This window comes from Salvelinus sp. IW2-2015, linkage group LG15 (assembly GCF_002910315.2).
Source record: "Salvelinus sp. IW2-2015 linkage group LG15, ASM291031v2, whole genome shotgun sequence".
NCBI lineage: Eukaryota > Metazoa > Chordata > Actinopteri > Salmoniformes > Salmonidae > Salvelinus > Salvelinus sp. IW2-2015.
In genome coordinates this window covers 58,110,168-58,136,017 of record NC_036855.1, presented here as the reverse complement: position 1 = coordinate 58,136,017, position 25,850 = coordinate 58,110,168, and the positions used below count along the sequence as shown (strand labels likewise).

Genomic DNA, 25,850 nt, shown 5'->3' with positions numbered 1-25,850 from the left:
GAACACAGTCCATAGGCCTAACAGAGGAGAACACAGTCCATAGGCCTACCAGAGGAGAACACAGTCCATAGCCCTACCAGAGGAGAACACAGTCCATAGGCCTACCAGAGGAGAACACAGTCCATAGCCCTACCAGAGGAGAACACAGTCCATAGGCCTAGCAGAGGAGAACACAGGGCATAGACACAGTCTGAAATTACATTCGATTCTATATAAATAGTGTACTACCTTCAACCAGGGCCTATAGAATAGTGTGCCATTTGAGATGCACCCACAGACTGCTCTCCAGCCTGCTCTCATCCCCTTGACTACATACAGCGGGATCTCCATTCTCTACTTCCTGCCTACTTGCCATTTTGCCCCCTAATTGCATCCATCTTTATTATCAAGATCCATTGTTATTTACAGTATTAACTGTATCTCCCAAGAGGACTTGTTGGATGTCATGTCTTGGGTTCTTCTATCAGTCAACCACTGAGTGTTGATGTGGGAGCGTGAACAGTGCACAGTGCTGGGTGCCTCCTATATACACATCACCCTGTTTCCCAGGAGAGAGTGAACAGCTGTCTCCTAAACCAGATGAAGAGCTAACCTAATGTACTACCGTAGCTGCCATTATATTAGCAGGCAGTCACATTTTAGGTCACACTGTCACCTTGCTGCTCACTTCCCCGGCCCCCAATCTCAACCCCCAGTCCCATGTAGCCCCAGCCCCACTTCCAGGCACCAGCCTTATACCCCAGCCTTGGCACCAGAGCCCCCCTCACTACTCAGCCCTAGCCTAGCTCAAGTCCCAGCCCTCCCTCCTATCACCAGCCCCCTCACTCCCCTAGCCCCGACCCTGTCAATTATCTTTCCCAACCAGGTGATGTAATCAGCAAATGGAGCCGCAGAAATGAAAGCCTTTTCTATCCATCTCAGAGATGTTGATCCACGGTCAGAGTGAGAGCGAGAGAAAGGGTGAGAGAAAATGTGGAACACGGAGAGAGAGAGGGAACCGAGAGTGAAAACAAGATGGTGCGAAACAAATGAGTGGGAGAGAAAGGTTGAGGAGAGAATGAGGGAGGAATAATTCATCTCCTTATATTCTGCTCAGTGGATAAAGGAGCACATAATCTCTCTTCTTTTCATATACTGAGCCCTGTTGCTCGAAACTCCACAGAAATTGTAAGCACATTTTAGCACATTTTGTCCCACCCTCCCCCCAAAAAAGATATGGGTAAGAGGGAAAAATATAGCCAAAATTAATGCAGCTTAAAACCCAGCAGTTTATGGAAAACCCTTACTAAGAAGTCCCTTTAAGCATAAAATGAAATAGAATGTGGGACGCAATGCAGAGTTGATCTGGTCTGCGTGAGAAGGCAAAAGCAGAGGCTTATCTGACTGTTAAACCAAATAGGAGTGGATTTATCTTGTTTATTTGTTATTTATGTCATTTCTTGAGTGTATGTGCTAAATAGTGCAAATGCATTTGATTTAAATTTAAATTTATTTCGCTGCCACCATCTTCCCTATTCAGTCTTCCCTGGCGGGTGCTAATAACAGCCCGGGAAAATAATCTAACTGATTTACAAATAACAGATGTCTTTGGAGACGAGGAAGACAAATGGGAGAGTCACACCAACACTGCATATCTCTTAATCCAGCAATCTTTCTCAGTCTTCTAGTCAGACGGCAAGAGTAGCGTGAGGGTGGGAGGAGGCGAAACACATTGCGGCTGGGGAACGGGGAAGTACTTCCTGTGAATCATGGCAACCACACAGACAGGGCTCTTTATTCTGCTAGACTCCACTCAGGCCCTCCATAAGTGGAGAGGTTGTTGCACTGAGTAGGAGCCCCACTGGTTCCCTATGGTTTAGTAGTACCTAGCAGGCAGCACTGCTACTGCTGCCAACGGCCTGGTGAATAGAGGCCACGTCTGTTTCTCAAACATGCCTGCGTCTCAGAAAGGGCAAGATAACAAACATTTTGCAAGAGGGTTCTCCTATCAGTCAACCACTGATATGCACACTATCTATAGACATCCACTATTATATGACACTCACTATCTATAGACATCACTATCTATAGACACTCACTATCATTCAGACACTCACTATCTATCAGACACTCACTATCTTCACAGACACTCCACTATCTATAGACACTCACTATCTTAGACACTCACTATCTATAGACACTCACTATCTATAGACCTGCATATCTTCAACTCACTATCTATAGACACTCACTATCTTCAGACACTCACTATCTATAGACACTCCACTATCTATAGATCACTCATCTATAGACACTCACTATATACTTCTAGACACTCACTATCTATAGACACTCACTATCTATAGACACTCCTATCTTCAACACTCACTATCTATAGACACTCACTATCTATAGACACTCACTATCTATCTATAGACACTCACTATCTATAGACATCACTATCTATACCGACACTCACTATCTTCAGACACTCACTATCTATAGACACATACATAGAACTCACTATCCTATAGACCACTCACTACTATAGACACTCATCTATCTATAGACACACTCACTATCTATAGACAACTCACTATCTTCAGACACTCACTATCTATAGACACTCACTATCTATCAGAGACCTCCACTATCTACTATGCACCACTCCCTATCTATAGCACACTCACTATCTTCAGACACTCCTTCTATAGACACTCATATCTATAGAACCTCACTATCTTCAGCACTCACTATCTATAGACACTCACTATCTATAGACACTCATATCTATAGACATCCACTATCTTAGACACTCACTATCTATAGACACTCCTATACTATAACACTAATCTTCGACACTCACTACTCAGACACACTCACTACTCTATAGACACCACTATCTAGACACTCACTATCTATAGACACTCACTATTATAGACCACTCACTATCTTCAGACACTCACTATCTATTAGACACTAGCATATCTTCAGACCACTCACTATCTATCAGACACTCACTCTCTTTAGACACTCACTCACTATCTATAGACACTCACTATCTTAGCACTCACTATCTTCAGACACTCACTTTCAGCTCATATATTGACACTCACTCTCTAAGACACTCACTCTCTAATAGACAGTCACTCTCAATAGCAGTCCACTCTCTATGGACAGTCACTCTTTATGGACACTATCTTAAGACACATCTCTACAGACACTCACTCTCTACAGACATTCACTATCTAACAGCACTCACTATATATATATAAACTCACTCTCTACAGACACTCACTATATATATATATACCCACTCTCTGCAGACACTCACTATCTACAGACACTCACTATATATATATAACTCACTCTCTACAGACACTCACTCTCTACAGACACTCACTATATATAAATCACTCTCAGACACTCACTCTCTACAGACACTCACTATATATATAAACTCCCTCTCTACAGACACTCACTAATATATAAACTCACTATCTAAGAACACTCACTCTCTACAGACACTCACTACCTACAGACACTCACTATATATATAACTCACTCTCTACAGCACTCACTATATATATAAACTCACTCTCTACAGACACTCACTATATATAGAAACTCACTCTCTACAGACCACTCACTATATATAGAAACTCACGCTCTACAGACACTCACTATCTACCAGACACTCACTATATATAGAACTCACTCTCTACAGACACTCACTAATATATGAAATCTCCACTCTCTACAGACACTCACTATCTACAGACACTCACTATCTATAGACACTCACTATCTATAGACCCTCACTATCTTCAGACACTCACTATTCTATAGACACTCACTATCTTCAGACACTCACTATCTAATAGACACTCACTATCTAGACCCTCACTATTCTTAGACACTCACTACTATTCAGACACTCACTATCTTAGAACTCACTATTTCAGACACTCACTACTATAGCACTCACTATCTATAGACACTCACTATCTATAGACACTCACTATCTTCAGACACTCACTATCTATAGACACTCACTATCTATAGACACTCACTAGCTTCAGACACTCACTATCTAAGAACTCACTATTATAGACACTCACTATCTATAGACACTCAAACTACTTAGACACTCACTATCTTTAGACACTCACTATCTTCAGACACTCACTATCTATAGACACTCACTATCTATAGACGACTCACTATCTATAGACAACTCACTATCTATAGACACTCACTATCTTCAGACCACTATCTATAGACACTCACTATCTTCAGACACTCACTATCTATAGACACTCACTATCTATAGACACTCACTATTCAGACACTCAACTATCTATAGACACTAACTATCTTTAGACACCTCACTATCTATAGACACTTACTATCTATAGACACTCACTATCTTCAGACACTCATATCTTCAGACACTCACTATATATAGACACTCACTCTCTACAGACACTACTCTCTATAGACAGTCCTCTCAATAGACAGTCACTCTCTATGGACAGTCACTACTTTATGGACACTATCTATAGACACACTTTCTTACAGACACTACACTCTTCAGACATTCACTTCTACAGACACACTCATATATATATATAAACTCACTCTCTACAGACACTCACTATATATATAATAACTCACTCTCTGCAGACACTCACTATCTACAGACACTCACTATATATATAATAAACTCACTCTCTACAGACACTCACTATATATATAAACTCACTCTCTACAAGACACTCCCTCTACAGACACTCACTATATATATAAACTCCCTCTACCAGACACTCACTATATATATAAACTCACTATCTACAGACACTCACTCTCTACAGACACTCACTAACTAAGACACTCACTATATATATAAACTCACTCTCTACAGACACTCACTATATATATAAACTCACTCTCTACAGACACTCACTATATATAGAACTCACTCTCTACAGAACTCACTTATTAGAAACTCACTCTCTACAGACACTCACTATCTACAGACACTCACTATATATAGAAACTCACTCTCTACAGACACTCACTCATATATATAGACCTCACTCATTCTACAGACACTTCACTATCTACAGACACTCACTATCTATAGACACTCACTATCTATAGACACTCACTATCTTCAGACACTCACTATCTATAGACACTCACTATCTTCAGACACTCATCTAGTTACTAGAACTCACTATCTCAGACACTCACTATCTATAGACACTACTATCTCAACACCACTATCTATAGCACTCACTATCTTCAGACACTCACTATCTATAGACACTCCTATCTATAGACACTCACTTCTACATATATCTTCAGACCTCACTATCTATAGACACTCACTATCTATAGACACTCACTATCTTCAGACACTCACTATCTATAGACACTCACTATCTATAGACACTCACTATCTAAGACACTCACTATCTATAGACACTCACTATCTATAGACACTCACTATCTATAGACACTCATATCTTCAGACACTCACATCTTCAACCTCACTATCTATAGACACTCACTATCTATAGACACTCACTATCTATAGACACTCACTACTATAGACACTCACTATCTTCAGACACTCACTATCTATAGACACTCACTATCTTCAGACACTCACTATCTATAGACACTCACTATCTATAGACACTCACTATCTTCAGACACTCACTATCTATAGACACTCACTATCTTTAGACACTCACTATCTATAGACACTCACTATCTATAGACACTCACTATCTTCAGACACTCATCATCTTCAGACACTCACTATATATAGACACTCACTCTCTACAGACACTCACTCTCTATAGACAGTCACTCTCAATAGACAGTCACTCTCTATGGACAGTCACTCTTTATGGACACTATCTATAGACACACTTTCTACAGACACTCACTCTTTACAGACATTCACTATCTACAGACACTCACTTATATATATAAACTCACTCTCTACAGACACTCACTATATATATATAAACTCACTCTCTGCAGACACTCACTATTACAGAACTCACTAATATATAAACTCACTCTCTACATACACTCATTCTACAGACACTCACTATATATATAAACTCACTCTCTACAGACACTCACTAAATATATAAACTCCCTCTCTACAGACACTCACTATATATATAAACTCACTATCTACAGACACTCACTCTCTACAGACACTCACTAACTACAGACACTCACTATATATATAAAACTCACTCTCTACAGACACTCACTATATATATAAACTCACTCTCTACAGACACTCACTATATATAGAAACTCACTCTACAGACACTCACTATATATAGAAACTCACTCTCTACAGACATCACTCTCTACAGACACTCACTATATATAGAACTCACTCTCTACAGATCACTATATAAGAACACTCACTCTACAACTCACTATCTACAGACACTCACTATATATAGAAACTCACTCTCTGCAGACACTACTACTACAGACACTCCCTATATATAGAAACTCACTCTCTACAGACACTCACTATATATAGAAACTCACTCTCTACAGACACTCACTATCTATAGACACTCACTATCTATAGACACTCACTATCTTCAGACATCACTCTATCATCACTACTATAGACACTACACTATCTATAAGACACTCACTATCTATAGACACTCACTATCTATAGACATCACATCTCTATAGACACTCACTATCTTCAAGACACTCACTATCTCAGACTCACTATCTATAGAACTCACTATCTATAGACACTCACTATCTAATAGACACTCACTATCTATAGACACTCACTATCTTCAGACACTCACTATCTATAGACACTCACTATCTTCAGACACTCACTATCTATAGACACTCACTATCTATAGACACTCACTATCTTCGACACTCACTATCTATAGACACTCACTATCTTTAGACACTCCACTATCTATAGACACTCACTATCTATAGACACTCACTATCTTCAGACACTCACTATCTTCAGACACTCACTATATATAGACACTCACTCTCTACAGACACTCACTCTCTATAGACAGTCACTCTCAATAGACAGTCACTCTCTATGGACAGTCACTCTTTATGGACACTATCTATGACACACTTCTACAGACACTCACTCTCTACAGACATTCACTATCTACAGACACTCACTATATATATATAAACTCACTCTCTACAGACACTCACTATAATATATAACTCACTCTCTGCAGACACTCACTATCTACAGACACTCACTATATATATAAACTCACTCTCTACAGACACTCACTATATATATAAACTCACTCTCTACAGACACTCACTATATATAGAACTCACTCTCTACAGACACTCACTATATATATAGAAATCACTCTCTACAGACATCACTATCTACAGACACTCACTATATATAGAAACTCATTCTCTGCAGCCTCACTATCTACAGACACTCACTATATATAGAAACTCACTCTCTACAGACCTCACTATATATAGAAACTCACTCTCTACAGACATTCACTATCTACAGACACTCACTATATATAGAAAACCCACTCTCTACAGACACTCACTCTCTACAGACACTCATTAACTACACTGAGTGTACAAAAGATTAGGACACCTTCCTAATATTGAGTTGCAACTCGGGGCATGGACTCTACAAGGTGTCGAAAGTCTTCCACAGGGATGCTGGCCTATGTTAACTCCAATGCTTCCCACATTTGTGTCAAGTTGGCTGGATGTCCTTTGGGTGGTGGATCATTCTTGATTCACACAGGAAACTGTTGAGTGTGAACAGCATTGCAGTTCTTGACACACTCAAACCAGTGTGCTTGGAATCTACTACCATACCTTGTTCAAAGGTACCTAAATCTTTTGTCTTGCCCATTCACCCTCTGAATGGCACACATACACAATCTATCAAGTGTCTCAAGGCTTAACAATCCTTTGTTAACCTGTCTCCTCCCCTTTATCGACACTGATTGAAGTGGGTTTAACAAGTGACATCAATAAGGGATCATAGCTTTCACCTAGATGCATCTGGTCAGTCTATGTCATGGAAAGAAAAGGTGTTCCTAATGTTTTGTACTCTCAGTGTATAGACACTCACTCTCTACAGACACTCACTATTAATAGCTCGCTTATGGTAGATGATTAAAACAAATATAGGACTCAAAATATTGTCTCTCTTTTATGCATGCTCCTCTTTAGCAGGAGAGAGAGAGAGAAAGTGTGTGTGTGGGTACGTGTAGAATGGGGCACTGCCGGAGAGAGACATCCACACCAGTGACGTGCAGTCAGGGTAGGCCCTGTCCTGTTATAATCTAATAAAAAAAACAGTTTTCAAAATAAATTTAAAAAATGTATTATATACAAAATTGCCAWTATCTTTTGTTATGTAATGTTTTTTCTCAATGAGTTTGGTAATTTTTTATGCTCAAAATCCCCAAATGTGATAAAACTGCATCAAATGCTCTTGTCGACCTGTGCCTACCTTCCCATCCATTCAAATTGTTGACACGCCGCCATTCCTGACTGCAGTCACTGTTGATGGACAGGGTAGGTATAGGCCTGGCTGCTTACACTAGCTCCATTCGTTGCATTGAGCGGATTTCATATTTAGCGTTTTGCCTTTAAGGTTTAAACAAGCTGTGTGAGAAAAGCACTACTTATTTGGGCGTGTCTACATAATTTGGCACTCATCTCGTGAACTGAGTAAGGAAGCTAGATAGCGCGTAAAAACAACCTGACAAAATGGACACTATACAGCGTCTTTTGAGGAACCTGAGTAACACAGCGGTCTAATGCACTGCATCACAGTGCTAGAGGCGTCACTACAGACTCGGGTTCGATCATGGGCTGTATCACAATCGGCCGTGATCGGGAGTCCCATAGGGTGGCACACAATTGGCCCAGCATTGTACGGGTTAGGGGAGAGTTTGGCCGGGGTAGGCCGTCATTGTAAATAAGAATTTGTTCTTAACTGGCATGCCCAGTTACATAGAGGTTAAATAAATTTAAAAAACAGCTGGCTTCCTGACCTTCATCAGAAGAAGGGACAGAAAATCATCAGATTGTTTAAACAGGAGTGGTATGAACAAAAAGACTCTCTGAAACTCACTATACCTTTGATGATACAGTGGTAGCAATACATGCTTATAACATCTACAGAAAAGACAGAAATGCCAATGGTGGAAGTGTTGCTGTTTATATTTAGAACCACATTCCTGTAAAGCTTAGAGGTTCATCTGCCTCCCCTAAAGCCCATTCTGGTGGGAAGCTGCTATAGACCACCAAGTGCTAACAGTCCATATCTGGATAACATGTGTGAAATGCTTGATAATGTATGTCATATCAACAGAGAGGTATATTTTCTGGGTGATTTAAATAATGACTGGCTTTCATCAAGCTGCCCACTCAAGAAAAAGCTTCAAACTGTAACCAGTGCCTGCAACCTGGTTCAGGTTATAAGTCAACCTACCAGGGTAGTTACAAACAGCACAGGAATTAAATCCTCGACATACTGTATATTGATCACATCTTTACTAATGCTGCAGAAATTAGCTTGAAAGCAGTATCCAGATCCATCAGATGTAGTGATCACAATATAATAGCCATATCTAGGAAAACCAAAGTTCCAAAGGCTGGGCCTTATATAGTGTATAAGAGGTCATACAATAAGTTTTGTAGTGATTCCTATGTTGTTGATGTAAAGAATATTTGTTGGTCCGTGGTGTGTAATGAGGAGCAACCAGATGCTGCACCTGACACATTTATGAAATTGCTTATTCCTGTTACTAATAAGCACACACCCATTTAAGAAAATGACGTAAAAACTGTTAAATCCCCGTGGATTGATGAGGAATTTAAAAAATTGTATGGTTGAGAGAGATGAGGCAAAAGGAATGGCAAATAAGTCTGGCTGCACAACCAATTGGCGAACGTCCTGCAAATTGAGAAATCATGTGACTAAACTAGACTATGAAACAAAGATAAATTATATAGAGCAACAGACGCTGACACTACACATCCAAGTATAACTGATCAAATTATGAAAGACAAGCATTGTAATTTTGAATTCCGTAAAGTGAGTGTGGAAGAGGTGAAAAAATGATTGTTGTTTATCAATAATGTCAAGACACCCGGGGTCTGACAACATGGATGGAAAATTATTGCCACTCCTATTTTCAAGAGTCATTCTGTCGAAATGTGGAAGCTATACCGTCCACTAGGGGTAACGTGAGAGCCTATTACCTTCTAATAGGCTTGCGGCTTGCTAGGGCGTTTTGGATGGGGATGGTGGTTGGCCGTTTAAGCCGCAGATTCCGGCTCTGAGGGCCATGTGTACAATCTCAGTGCTTGGCACTAGTTTTTAGTTTTTTAGTTTTAAGCCTTTCCCAAACCTTAACCCTTAACCACTCAAAATGAATGACTAAACTTAAAGGGATACTTTGGGATTTTGGCATGCTAGCAGATACCAATAAACTTCCAGTCATTGCACTTAGGCTACTTAGCTTTGGCTCGCAAAACTACCTCAAACTTCCTTCATACTGGACACAGAGACATAAAAATGGTATCCACGAGTTCATCTGACGAGTTCATCTAACTCATTGCCTAAATCCCGAAGTATCCCCTGGTTTCAGAGCTGGTCATGGGTGCACCTCAGCCACGCTCAAGGTCCTAAACAATATCATAACCGCCATCGATAAGAGACATTACTGTGCAGCCGTATTCATCGACCTGGCTAAGGCTTTCGACTCTGTCAATCACAACATTCTTATTGGCAGACTCAACAGCCTTGGTTTCTCAAATGATTGCCTCGCTTGGTTCACCAACTACTTCTCCGATAGAGTTCAGTATGTCAAATCAGAGGGCCTGTTGTCCGGACCTCTGGCAGTCTCTATGGGGGTGCCACAGGGTTCAATTCTCGGGCCGACTCTCTTCTCTGTATACATCAATGATGTCACTCTTACTGCTAGTGATTCTTTGATCCACCTCTACGTAGACGACACCATTCTGTATACCTCTGGCTCTTCGTTGGACACTGTGTTATCTAACCTCCAGATGAGCTTCAATGCCATACAACTCTCCTTCCGTGGCCTCCAACTGCTCTTAAATGCAAGTAAAACTAATTGCATGCTCTTCAACCGATCGCTGCCCGCACCTGCCCGCCCGTCCAGCATCACTACTCTGGACGGTTCTGACTTAGAATATGTGGACAACTACAAATACCTAGGTGTCTGGTTAGACTGTAAACTCTCCTTCCAGACTCACATTAAACATCTCCAATCCAAAATTAAATCTAGAATCGGGTTCCTATTTCGCAACAAAGCATCCTTCACTCATGCTGCCAAACATACCCTCGTAAAACTGACCATCCTACCGATCCTCGACTTCGGCGATGTCATTTACAATATAGCCTCCAACACTCCACTCAACAAATTGGATGCAGTCTATCACAGTGCCATCCGTTTTGTCACCAAAGCCCCATATACTACCCACCACTGCGACCTGTATGATCTCGTTGGCTGGCCCTCGCTTCATACTTGTCGCCAAACCCACTGGCTCCAGGTCATCTACAAGTCTCTGCTAGGTAAAGCCCCGCCTTATCTCAGCTCACTGGTCACCATAGCAGCACCCACCCGTAGCACGCGCTCCAGCAGGTATATCTTTCTTCCTTTGGCCGCCTTTCCTTCCAGTTCTCTGCTGCCAATGACTGGAACGAACTGCAAAAATCTCTGAAGCTGGAGACTCTTACCTCCCTCACTAGCTTTAAGCACCAGCTGTCAGAGCAGCTCACAGATCACTGCACCTGTACATAGCTCATCTGTAAATAGCCCATCCAATCTACCTCATCCCCATACTGTATTTATCTTGCTCCTTTGCACCCCAGTATCTCAACTTGCACATTCATCTTCTGCACATCCTACCATTCCAGTGTTTAATTGCTATATTGTAATTACTTTGCCACAATGGCCTTACCTCTCTTATCCTACCTCATTTGCACATGCTGTATATAGATTTGTCTACTGTATTATTGATTGTATGTTTGTTTATTCCATGTGTAACTCTGTGTTGTTGTATGTGTTGAACTGCTTTGCTTTATCTTTGCCAGGTCGCAGTTGCAAATGAGAACTTGTTCTCAACTTGCCTACCTGGTTAAATAAAGGTTAAATAAAAAAAATAAAAAAATAAAGTTTAAACCTATCCCTAACCTTAACCATTCTGAGTTAATGCCTAACCTTAAGTTTTAGTTTCACTTTTGCGGAGTTTGACTGACAGCTAAGATACGGCAGCACAAGACATAATTAAAACTTAAAGCCATGGCTTAATTCTGTAACTGCAGTTACGACACCGCCTGCCGTTGGCCGCATTGTTTGGTTGAGTTTGCTTTGTTCACCTTGATAATGTAAGTAATACCTTTGATTTATGCCCATTGTTCCAATGCATTATGTTGATTTATCCGTTGCTTCATATCTGTAATTGTTTGCATTTGCTGGTCAGTCTGTTTAGAGTGTGCCCATTGCTTTGTTTTTCATGTCGACAATTGATTTATCAAGCTCTAATTTCATTTTGACTAGACATATTTCAGTAATTTCGATTGTTGATATGGACATTTCGTTAGTACCTTTAAAGGGGCAGTGCAGTCAAAAACTAGATTTTTCTGTGTTTTATATACAGTTTATTTCCACATTATGAGGTTGGAATAATACTGTGAAATTGTGAAAATTATGATAATGCCCTTTTAGTTTAAGAGCTGTTTGAAAAGACCGCCTGAAATTTCAGCTTGTTTGGCTTTTTTGTCGTTGTTGACTGCCTAAAAAAAGGTATACTTTTTTACCCCTTTTTCGTGATATCCAATTGGTAGTTACATTCTTGTCACATCGCTACAACTCCCGTACGGACTCGGGCGAGGCAATGGTCGAGAGCCATGCGTCCTCCAAAACATGACCCCGTCAAGCCGCACTGCTTCGTGACACATTGCACGCTTAACCCGGAAGCCAGCCGCACACAAGGAGGAAACAACGTACAGCTGGCGACCGAAGTCAGCGTGCATGAGCCGGGCCGCCACAAGGAGTCAATAGAGCGCCATGGGACAAGGACATCCCAGACGGCCAAACCCTCCCCTAACACGGAAGACACTGGGCCAATTGTGCACCTCCTCATGGGTCTCCCTGTCGCGGACGGCTGCGACACGTCCCGGGATCAAACCCGGATTTGTAGTGACGCCTCTAGCACTGGGATGCAGTGCCTTAGACCGCTGCGCAACTCGGGAAGGCCCAGGCGATATAAGTTCATAGACCACTAACAAAGCGAGTTTGCCCTTCTCTCTGCCAGCTAGTTCAGGTTACACATCCCTCCTATTAGGCTCATCCAATTAGGCCCCTCTCTCAGACCACTCCCAGGCAGTACTAGCAAAATTCTTCCTCGAGAAATAGCTTTTTGCTAAGAAGCTATTATTATTTAAAAACAAGGTACTTAATTGTTACCCAGATATGATTTGATATTGAGATAAAAACGGCTGCACTGGACCGTTAGCAATATTGTTCATTATATGTGTGCGTAATAATATTTATCTTAATAATATTATTATGTGTGTGTGTGCATGTTTGCGTGTGCGGTGCATTGGTGGAATTGTGTCCATATACTGGTATTTTAATGCCACCTGTCGTTTGTAATTGTGATTGGCTACGTTGGTCTATGAAACGGTGGGGCTGAGTTGAGCAGTGTCGGATGATATGAAATATGCGGCCATCGGAGGCTATCGCTTGTGTATCTTGGCTACTTTGGTATTTATAACTACTTTGGGGAATATTTGTGTCAATTTCGGTTAATAGCCTATGTCACTCTGGTTGTTGGAGCTATCTATTGTATGGTGAACTTGGGCTTCAGCAAGGTATATTTGTGAGTAAATCTGGCTTTGATAATAGCTAGTGCCTCACCAGCCACCGATCTCACCGCACGTCACTGATACACACAGTAATGTGTTCAGTAATGTGTTCAGTAATGTGTTCAGTAATGTGTCACTGGAACCTGCAGCAATGGTAACTACTGCTTCAGCTGGCCATGATGATTACAAATCAAGCTTTTATTTCTTCAAGAAATTTTTCTGTTAATTTCACATGGCTGCCATCATGTCCCCAGATTAAGAAACATCACCACAATGATATCTGACTGTAATCCACATAGATTTTAGTCAGAAAATCTAGACTCTCCCTTTTCCTCCACTTATTTCATGTGGGAATGCTGGTTCATTCTATATTCCCCTATCACAGGTCTTTTATCCAAATGGCCTGGGGATAGATATGTCTAGCAGGCTACAGCAGGCAGGTCTGCAGAGCCTCTAGGTTCACCTAGATGTTACACCAAAGGCACACACACACACACACACACCACACACACACACACACACACACACACACACACACACACACACACACACACACACACACACACAACACACACCACACACACACACACACACACACACACACACACACACACACACACACACACACAACACACACACACACACACAACACACAAACACCAAACACAGGGTTTGAGACTTTATCCTTCACTGTAGGGTGATGAATAGAGAGAAAAATAACTTTTTCACATCACACAACACTGCCCTGAAACGTTGAGATAACTGAAACAGACATATTTACCACTGGTCCGCGGAACAATAATCACAGACGTCTAGCGGCAGGAAAAACACATTTGATAGTGAAAAGTGTTAAAAGAAGAAAAACTCGTGAATGGATCTGGTGGCTGTCTGGGGTTGTGAATCCACCTGGTGAGATTATAAATTGATGTTGCAGAGGACAGAGCAACGGGAAGGACACACAACGAACCAACACAGCATTTGCCAGATGACAAAAATACAATTAAAAATACTAGGAGGATGAAGGATGACATCTATTGTTACGGGGGAAAGGCAGAGCCAGCCTTTTCCCATTTAGAAAATAGTTATATCAATCAATATAATCTCACCCCAGCAGATTACCAATCACCATGTTACAGGGCTTCCGGGCGAGCCGAGCGGGAAATGGAGGAAAACTCGCCTCCCTGCGGACCTGGCATCCTTTCACATCCCTCCTCTCATACATTCTCGCTCTTCTGTCTCTGCTGCTAAAGCCAATTTTCTACCACTCTAAATTCCAAGCAATCTGCCTCTAACCCTAGGAAAGCTCTTTGCCACCTTCTCCTCCCTCCTGACTCCTTCCTCCTCCCTCCTCCTCCCCCCTCCTCCCTCTCTGTCTGATGACTTCGTCAACCATTTTTTAAAGAGGTCGACGACCCATCCGATCCTCGTTTGCCTAAGTCAAACGACAGCCGCTGGTTCTGCTCACACTGCCCTACCCCTGTGCTTTGACCTCTTTCTCCCCTCTCTCTCCAGATGAAATCTCGCATCTTGTGACGGCCGCCGCCCAACAACCTGCCCGCTTGACCCTATCCCCTCCTCTCTTCTCCAAGACCATTTCCGGAGACCTTCTCCCTTACCTCACCTCGTCTCATCAACTCATCCTTGACCTGCTGGCTACGTCCTTCCGTCTTCAAAAGAAGGCGAGATGTTTGCAATCCCACTTGCTGAAAAAACCTTACAAACTCGGATCCCTCGAGTGCAACGCAACTAACAGACCCAGATAATCCCTTCTTTCTTTTTATCTTCAAAACTCTTTAGAACGTGCCGTCCTTGGACCAGCTCTCCTGCTATCTTTTTATCTCATCAAGAATGACCTCTTATGATTCCAAATCAGTCAGGTTTCCAAGACTAGTACATTCTAACTGAGAACTGCTCTTTCTCTTGTGTCACGAGAGAACGGCTCTCTGCAACTGCTAAAAGCTGAAGCTTCGCTCCTCCGGTCTTGCTCTCATCCTTCTATGACAACTATAATCGGGCTGCCTTTGAGTACTTGTAGGAACCATTCAGCACTACCTCCTTCGTCCACCACTCCTCGAGCTGGGCTACTCTCCGGCGCGGCCCCGCTTGGATTGCGACGCCTAACCATGGACCAGGTCGCTACCTACCAAGGTGGTCGTGGCGAGAAATCGTCGACGTCTCTAACAGCCACTCGTGTCCCGCAGCTCGTTTGGCCTCCCTATTCTCGATCATACCCAAATCAGTCATCTTGTCGAATATTCTTTTCATGCAATACCAATCACATGGCTCGTCTAGTTCCTATCGCATTGGTCTCTATTGATTTTGCATGACGAACACACAAAATTCACTTAATCTTATTCTCCTTTCGCCCCTCTGATAACTCAGGGGTGGGCTGAATCGCAATCTCTGCATGTCTGCAACATAAATCAGTGTCGGATGACGGATTCACCACCTGAGAAGCTGAAACCTCGGCAAGACGGAGCTGGCGCTTTCCACTCCCAGGGGAAGGACTGGGGCCCCGGCATTCCATATCTCGCCATCATCGTTGACAACTCCATTGTGTTTCCTCCCCAGAGTGCGTAAGAGAACCTTGGCGTGGATCCTGAGAGAGAGATCCTGTCTCTCAAAAGCTAACATCAAGGCGGTGAGCCCAGGCTTCGCTGTAGGTCATTATGCTCTACAAACATTCAGTCAGAGTACGACCCGGGGACGGCTAGTCATCTGCACTCACGGAGAAGCAGGCGCAGGTCCGTAATTCCAGGCAACTTGTCATTAACCCACTATGCTAGGATATGCAACTCGCTGTTTGGAACTGGGGCTTGCCCTGGCACCTGTGGCCAAATTAAACCCCTACAAACTCATTCCAGAACGCCGCAGGCCCGCGGTAGGGTGTTAACTGTTCCTCTAAGTTCTCTCATCGTCAAGTCACCGCATGAGCCTCGCGCTCCTCTCTCTCCACTGGCTTCCTGTTGAAGCTCGCATTCGCGCTACAAGCCATGCGTGCCTTGCCTATCGGAGCTGTTGAGGGAACGGCACCTTCCGTACACTTCAGGCTCTTGATCAGGCCTACACCGCACAAACTTAATGGGGCACTGCGTCCATTTCCACATCTGGGCTGCTCTTGGCTCTCGCCTACCTCATCTGAGGAAGTCCAGTTCCGCCTCAGCGGCAGTCAAACTGCTTCGCTGCTCTGGCACCCCCAATGGTGGAAACAAACCTCCCTCAGCGGACGCCAGGTCAGCGGAGTCAATCGACCACCTTCCGGACGACAGCCCTGAAAAACCCCAACCTCTTTTAAGGATATACCTAGGATAGATAAAGTAATCCTTCTAAAACCCCCCCCCTTAAAAGGTTAGATGCACTATTGTAAAAGTGGTTGTTCCACTGGATTATCAATAAGGTGAATGCACCAATTTGTAAGTCGCTACTTGGATAAGAGCGATCTGCTAAATGAACTTAATTGTTAAATGTAATGTAAATGTAACTTTTCATAATTAGAATGACATAATAGGAAAAAAAATACATTGACATACATAAAACATACATATATATTCTCAAATGAGGCGTGTTGCTTTGTGCGTGTCACGCTCCCACAAGTGTACTGAGGTCACACGGTACATTTCAATCACTCCGCCGCCGTGCCAGGTTGACAGGCAGCCCTCCCCCACGGCACGGCCCACCACTACAGCCTCTCCATCCCATCCTCCCTCCATTAAATAAATTGTGTTGTAATAAATCTCCTGTGGATGTGATGTGTGCTCCTAATATTGGTTGATGGACACGGGCAGCAGCCTCTTTTGATTACCCCACTCTCAGGCTCGGCCAGACCCAAGAGCTCTCGCTAATCCTGTGCTTTACCTTCACTAAATTAAAAAAGAGGTGCAATGACTTCTCCCGCCGCAAACCGTTCTTCCCCACTATGCATCCCCCTACTCCATAGCTTATTAGCACTGTATTGTGGTGTGCAGAGGAGAGGGGAGACATGCTCATGAGGCTGGCTGGGAGCCGGAGCCCGGAGAAACACTCACTCCAAACACCCACCAATAGGGATTGAGCAGTCAAGTCCGAGCCTACGGCTGCATGTGCGCACCAAGCAGGGTGGAGAAGCCTGCATTATTTCCTCCCAGCTCATTTTCTATAAATCACCCCATGACAATGCTAAGAGGTCCGCAAGACCCAAACAAATCAATATGAAAACGCACCCTCAAATCAACTGTAATTCAACCTGGTGAACGTAGACACCACTGTCATCTGATCCCACCCCTTCCCTTTCTACCTGAGCTAAGAGCAAGTCAAAAGAGAGAGAGCAGAGAGAGATAAATTGTGTGTGTGTGTGTGGTGTGTGTGTGTGTGTGTGTGTGTGTGTGTGTGTGTGTGTGTGTGTGAGTGTTGTGGTGTGTGTGTGTGTGTCTGTGGGTGTTCGTGCGAGCGAGCGTGTCAGCAAGGCAGAGGAATAGTACTTAAAGTCATTGCAGGCCTATATTTACACCTGTGTCATTGTCATTCAAAATGCAATTTTCCAAGAGGTTTTAGTACCCTGTCACTATAGTGTATTAGAGACAGTCTGCCGTACATTGATATAGCCTATAGGTTTCTCTACCTATGAAACAATCAATGATTGAACTGGCAAATATGTATTTCTGTATGACAAGCTGTTTGTTGTGCTTCCAACAGACACATTTACAAAGCACTGTCACAAGATCAATATGACCAGTCACCATACAAACCCAGTTCTGCTTTCATTCAATGTGCAATCTTCATTGATGTACTGAAATAGAAATGGTGGAGTCAGTTATAAGACCTCATTTTGAATTGGGATACCATTATTGTTTTGATGAACCAAAAGGGGATTCAAACTGAAGCCTTTATACACACAGAAGACTTGTCCAGGCTGGAATACAAGAGACATTTCATATATTTACTTTTGAGCTGCTGAAACTTTTGTATTTCCAGAGCAACAGTTTTGATTCAGCAGCAAGCATTCCCCTTTAGTTTCATAATGACAAGCACAACTCTTATCCCAGTTTTACAGGCTGATAGCTACAATACATTTCCAAACAGAGATGTATTTTAGAAACAGGATAATATCCCTGTCATGGGAAGTTAAAGCAAGCTGAACTAATGGGTGTTACCAAATGCATTCAGAAGGAAGTATTTCTAGCTCATGCACATTTGGATATAAAGGTGTTTCTTGGCCCTTGAAATGCATTCAACCTACAGTAATGTGCATTCTGTCTTCTAAATCTGCTCTACTTCTCTTTAATGTATTCCTCTGGAAAGGTAACAGGAGGAGGAGGAACTAGATGTCTTTTTAGAGACCTTTTTAGAGGCCTTACTGCCGAGTGAAATCTCTTTGGGGAGATGGCGATGGTTATGCAGGATGAATAAAAAGCCTGGTGAGAAGTGGGGTTTGAAGGTTTGAACAGGGAATCTCCTGGCAGAGGGTGAGGCGGAGGGAGGGAATCGACTGATTGACAGACACAGCAGGCCAGGTTAACCTCCTCTTCTGATTGGGTTGGCAGCACTGTTTTAAAGCTTAATAGAGTCTTTAAAACCAAAATAAGCTTTCATGTTAAAAGTCTTGTCTTTTTCCAATTCCATGGGGATACGGCAGTATTAAACAGTATACTACTACTGATGATGCATCGTTAAGGGTGCTGCTGAATTACAAGGTTATTAAAAGGTACTTGAAGATTGGAGAACATGTCACGGGTGTGCGTACTGGTAGCGAAGTCAGGTGCAGGAGAGCAAAGAGCTGTGAACAGGCGCACACTTTATTTAGGCAGGAGCAAACAGCAGACGGACGCAACTGCGTCAAAACCTCCAGCAAAAATGGCAAAGGTGCAAAGCGTGAAAACAGTCACAAAAGCTATAGTTTACCAAATAAACATACTTCGTGATATAAACACGGAACATGGAAAACCAGCCTGGCGCGTCACATAAAACACGTAACACAAAACAATTCCACACAAGGACATGGGGGGGAACAGAGGAATATATATATACAATGTGATTAGGGAATGTAAACCAGTGTGCGGGGAACAAGACAAAACAAATGGAACAATGAAAAATGGAGCGGCGGTGGCTAGAAGGCCGTGACGTCGACCGCCGAACGCCGCCCGAACAAGGAGAGGAGCCGACTTCGGTGGAAGTCGTGACAGAACAACGTTTTGCTGCCACATCATCCGTCATTTACCTTGCCAAATCTCTCACTGATTCACCCCATACAAAATCACTAATCAATCACCTATGCTGCAGGCTGGTTGGCTGGCTGGCTGGCTACATCACTTCCCCACAGGAAGGAAGGAGATGCATATTCAGCAATGAGCAGAAATGAGACTGTACAGCTTTGGCTCTGGAAATGAGCCTTTAGATTGGATTACGATGCCATTTTTAAGCCGTCTTTTCCCCTCAGAAGATGTGCTGTGCTCCTCCCCTCCCTTTCAATGTTATACAATAGTTGACAAGAGAAAATATTGCTGAATTTCTGTAGTCATGACAGTGTGTGACTCCCAGTGTCACTTTAATTTGTGCTTATTATGACAATATTAAATAGCAAAGGCTTTGGTGCAGCCAGGGAAATTGAAACTCAATCACAGAGTTTTGACTTCTCCAACCATGCCTATTACAAGATCCTCCTTCATCTCCTTCTATACTTTAATTCCAGCCATGTGTTATTTCTGTCTCTGATTGTAGTCAATATGCCTGTCAGGGGCATTAGTATTTTGTGTTTATTCCATGGCAACAACACAGAAACAAACACATCATAATCCCCCTCCTTTAAAGCTGCAATATGCAACTTTTTGGGCAACCCGACCAATTTCACATAGAAATGTGAGTTATAGATATGTAATTCTTATTGAAAGCAAGTCTAAGAAACAGTAGATCTGTTCTATGTGCGCTATTTTCTATGCTTCCAGTTCTGAAGTTTTGCTTTTACATGTTTTACTTTCGGTTTTGTACACCAGCTTCAAACAGCTGAAAATACAATATTTTTGGTTATGGAAAATATATTTCACAGCTGTTTAGACGGTACAATGATTCTCTACACAATGGCCGCTTGTTTTGTCACATAAACTGAAATCAGGCTAACTATTAGAATTTTAGCAACCAGGAAATAGCAGAAAGATTTCTGCACATTGCACCTTTAACATCACATTACCAAGTAGGTTTGAAAGGCTCTACAAATAAAAAGGCTACCTTTAGTCTCATCTGACCAAAAGCCTGGCTAGATAATATAAAGATTTGAATGTGAATTCAAACAAAATCTCAACAGAGACACATCTACTGTTGACTGCATGGACTGAGGGGTGGGCTCTTTCTTACTCAGCTCCCCCCCAAGGTCTGACAAAACCTTATTTGGCTTCTCCTCAAGCATTCAACCTGTTTCCATTCCTTCATAATTACAACTACAAGATACAGGAAACATTTTACACAACCTACTGTACTGTGCAAACAAGAATTAATCCAATCTCTCACACAAGTCTATCTGTGACAATACAACCCGTTAGTGGAGGGAGCAAGGTTACAGGCTACAGCTAAGGATGCTTAGTGGGATGACACACTGCAAAAAACAAGTTAGTTTGCTCATCTCATATACATTTAGACAGCTGCACTCATTAGCTAGTATCAAAAACCTGACCCTGGGCAACACAATGACTAGGGTCTGGCTTCAATGATGGACTCTTTTGGCATAGAGGAACTACATCACTGCCTACGTCGATAAGAGAAGACACAAAATCTGCGGACACTCCCAACAAATTACGAGGCATACATGCCAGAACGTCAAATACTTTGCATCAACTACCTTAACTAAAACCAGTGCAAACGAGCCACTTGGGAAATGCACTCATTAACAAAAGCTTCTGTGATCTCCATCTTGCTAGCAACTATTTTGTAGTTTATTTAAGCTGATAAAGTAGCAACGTAGGCACTGACAGTTCCTCTATGCCAAACGTTTCCATCATTGAAACCAGACCCTAGTCACTGTTGCCTAGGGTCGGGTTTTCAAGACTACTCATTAGCAGAGTATTGTACTTCAATGGGGACTCTTAAGCATGCTGAAGCACAGAATGTTCATCGTGACCTATGTTAAGGGTAAAGGCATGAACTGGATGACTCAATTATAACGATAGCAGACCATTTAACAAYGAGCCAGGACTGAAAGAGATTTTTAACTGCACAAGTGAGAGGAACGTCCCATATAATCACAGTCAACTGATTTTATAGCGTGTAAACTGCTGTCAGCTAGCTGAAATGTTTCAAATATAATTATGCCGATATTCAGTAATACCCTCCCACACACACTGAGCAGGGCAAGTGATTGACCTGATTCTCATGCCACTTGGCAGGCATGGCCACTGGACATTAGGATGTGTTGGATGGCAGGGGGAGTCAGAGACTGTAACTACAGAGGGAGGGGGTATAATAGAACTGGCAGACTCCTGTCTATAGAGTAACTCTTGTCTCACTTCTTTAGAAGGGGAAAGAGGGGAGTTGGGGGTGTAGGTAATTATAGCAAGAATGGGAGACAATTGCAGGTGTGGGAGACAGAGGAGTGACTTTGGTGTAGGAGGTGCTAACTGTAGTGGTACAGGTGGGAGGGGTGGGAGGGGTGACATTGGGAAAGGAGACGATGGCCCTTGTGGTGTGAGAGAGGGGTAACAGTCAGGTAATTGATTGCAGCATCTGTGATCTAGCCCTCGCTGAATACCAATACTCCACACTGAGAAAGAAATCATCCTATAACCTTGGTATGAAATGCGTAAACATAATCAGAATACTGCCAATAAGACAAAAGGAATCCAGTGTTCCAGTTACTGAATACTGTGTACTATGAAGGTTACTCAACACTGTTGGAATATAACCCTGGATGAAACAAACAAATATGATGGTACAATAAATCATATGATTCTACTCCCAACTTCAAATCAAATCAAATTGTATTTGTCACATGCGCCAAATACAACAGGTTTATACCTTACAGTGAAATGCTTACTTCCAAGCCCTAACCAACAATGCAGTTTAAAAAAATTACAAAAATAAAAAATACCTTCAAAAAAATAAGAATAAGAAATAAAAGTAACAAATAATTAAGAGCAGCAGTAAAATCACAATAGCGAGGCTACATACAGGGGTTACTGGTACAGAGTCAATGTGCGGGGGCACCGGTTAGTCGAGATAATTGAGGTAATATGTACATGTACTGTAGGTAGAGTTATTAAAGTGACTATGCATAGATAATAACAGAGAGTAGCAGCAGTGTAAAAGGGGGGGGGGGCAATGGAAATAGTCTGGGTAACTTACTCAGATATGCATGTCTACTACTATATACTGTCACTTGCACAGTGCATACACACACACACCCACACACACATACACTTCTTGCAAAGGCAAAGCAAATGGCATCCCATTTCTTTTCTTGGCAGCCTGAGCTGAGTAATCCAGGCATCTGAGAATTGTGCACCATCCTGTGATGTAAAGGCAGCAGAATGTCTGTGTAGATTCACAAGACCAATGGGGAAACAAGCAGATAAATCAGTCTGTTTTCCATGGAGTGTCTTCCTGTCCCTGAGCCTTCTCTCTCTATCCACAGCCCTGGGCTGTGTCTTCCTGTCCCTGAGCCCTTCTCTCTCTATCCACAGCCCTGGGCTGTGTCTGCCTGCCTGACACTGCTGCCTGCCTGCTCCCTCTCTCCCCCTCTGGCCGCCAGCCTAGACTGCCTGTACACGCTCATCACGGACACTTGTCTCTCGCAAGCGAGACAAACCTGGTCTTGTTCTTGAAACACTACTGTTATGACACACCTTCTGCTTGTGTGACAGGTGATGGGTTTGGATGTGGCATTACTGTATATCATTATATCAGTGTACAGTATATGAACCAAAGACAAACTGGCTGGATCAGATCCAATGTCAAGGACAGGGAAAGATCTGTCGGGCAATTAGGCTTCTGCTATTGTCTTTCACAACACTATGATACATTTTTGCACTTAGCGTTAGCATTTCATCTGGTAACAATAAAGGCATTAGCCAGCATGTAATGTCAATAGTTGGAGGCTTTTATTTTAACTATATGATTAGAGATTGTGTATGTCCAGTTGACAATTCAGTTTCACCTCAAAAAGATAAGGTAAGCACGAGGCCAGAGGCCAACAGTGTAAAAGGTTTTCATGTGCCATTTCACTGTCCTTGAAACGCTGATACAGATCCCCAATATGGCAGCCAGAGACTAAATGTATCAATGACCTAAATATTTTTGAATATATCAGAATACTGGAAAGCATGACGACTTGGTTGATCACCTCTCAATTTTTTTTATGTATTTGAGATAATTTGGTTGAACTCCTACATGAAAGAACAATAAGCATTCATGTATATTACTATAATTTGTTTCATGGGATCAGATAAAATTGTGTTCAATTGTAGTATAGTTTAATATAGTATGGTATGATATTGTACAATATATATTTACTATTTAAATGATGCATTACAAATATTACAATTGCAATATCAAACTTTGTATCTGGTTGCTGCGACACTGTAATCAACTTTTGGCGTAAAAACATTATTCCTTAATACAATATTCACTCCTAATCCATCCTATATTATATGCATGAGCTGAATGATTACAATCCACTGAATAAATTAAACCTGTGTAAGAGGTTGTTATTAATTTACTTACATTATTGGGATTATAAAGATCACTGCTTATTTTGAAAATGTGTGAAAATGCTTTATAAATGCAGACTACATTCATATTGGTTTGTTCTGTATATCATACTCTCTGTAGCTATGTTTCACCATAATGTTTCACCCGTTCTCTGGATATACTTCAGAATTCACTGTATGTTTTTGGACATATGGCCAGTAGGCCATTGAGGTATAGCATCAATAATGGACAATGTCCATAATGCTGAGCAATCCTGTGCTTTACCTTTGAAGCCATGCATCAGATGCATGCACTGTACTGTATAGCCAATGTCACAGTCAAGGGCAATACTTAATGAATAACAAGAGAATGCACTTGTGACCCCAAAGCTTGCAAGCATTGCCCCAAACTGCCTGTGTATGAATCCTGCCTGCTACAATCTCTCGCGTCCGGCGAAATTATGATCAATGCCATCCAACTTTATGAACCCTGAATTCCGGGTCAAGGATACCATGTTGGGCACACCAGCACCACCACCCTGCGCCTTCGCAACCTTGGTCCGCCCCACCCCAATAGCTCCGGAGCTCTCCTCGCTCGGGACCCCCTCTGGATAAGCCTCTCCTACCGCCGAGGTCTGATAGTCGTGCACATCCGACTCGTATGAGAGAGTACTGCCACGAAATCTCCGAATCAATCTCCGCTTTAAAAAACGTCTTTCGTTGGGTCTCCAATGTCCTCTCCATGATCACTGTGTCCCCACTTCTGGTCTGCCCCTCATGCCTTTGCACGCTTCCTCTGGAGGTTGTGACGGCAAGGGTTTCAACCTAATACTCTTCCTCTCGGTGTCCTTGTCGCCTCTTCTCCTTCGCCCATCAATAAAAGCTTTTCTGTCCAAATGCTGTGGCAACTGTAGAGCCTTTTACGCCATCGGAGGAGCTGCAACCTTCCATTATAGACATGAAACGGAACTAACCAATTTAAAATGCAATAGATGTCCAGAATAGGAATGTTATTGTTGAGAAGTATTGTCCACGAACCACACAGCTCTTCCTATCTGTGATAGTGCGACAGCCATCTGGAAGCTAATCTCAAACCCTAAGCATCACTGCATACACATGACACGACGGCTGTGGCTTCTGTGCAAATACAGGAAGAGCTAGCTCGATCATACCTGACAGTTTTAGATTGCCTTCTCTCGCTGCTTTGACAGCCGGCTGTCACCACAACACCCTTGTATGGCACGTTACGCTTCCAAACGTGTGCGACAAGTGAGGCT

General features: G+C 42.5%; 1 pseudogene; it reads right to left on the bottom strand.

Moving 5' to 3' along the window:
- The window catches only part of LOC139028874 (potassium/sodium hyperpolarization-activated cyclic nucleotide-gated channel 2-like), a 109,083-nt pseudogene that overhangs the window by 80,668 nt on the left and 2,565 nt on the right, over window positions 1-25,850 (bottom strand).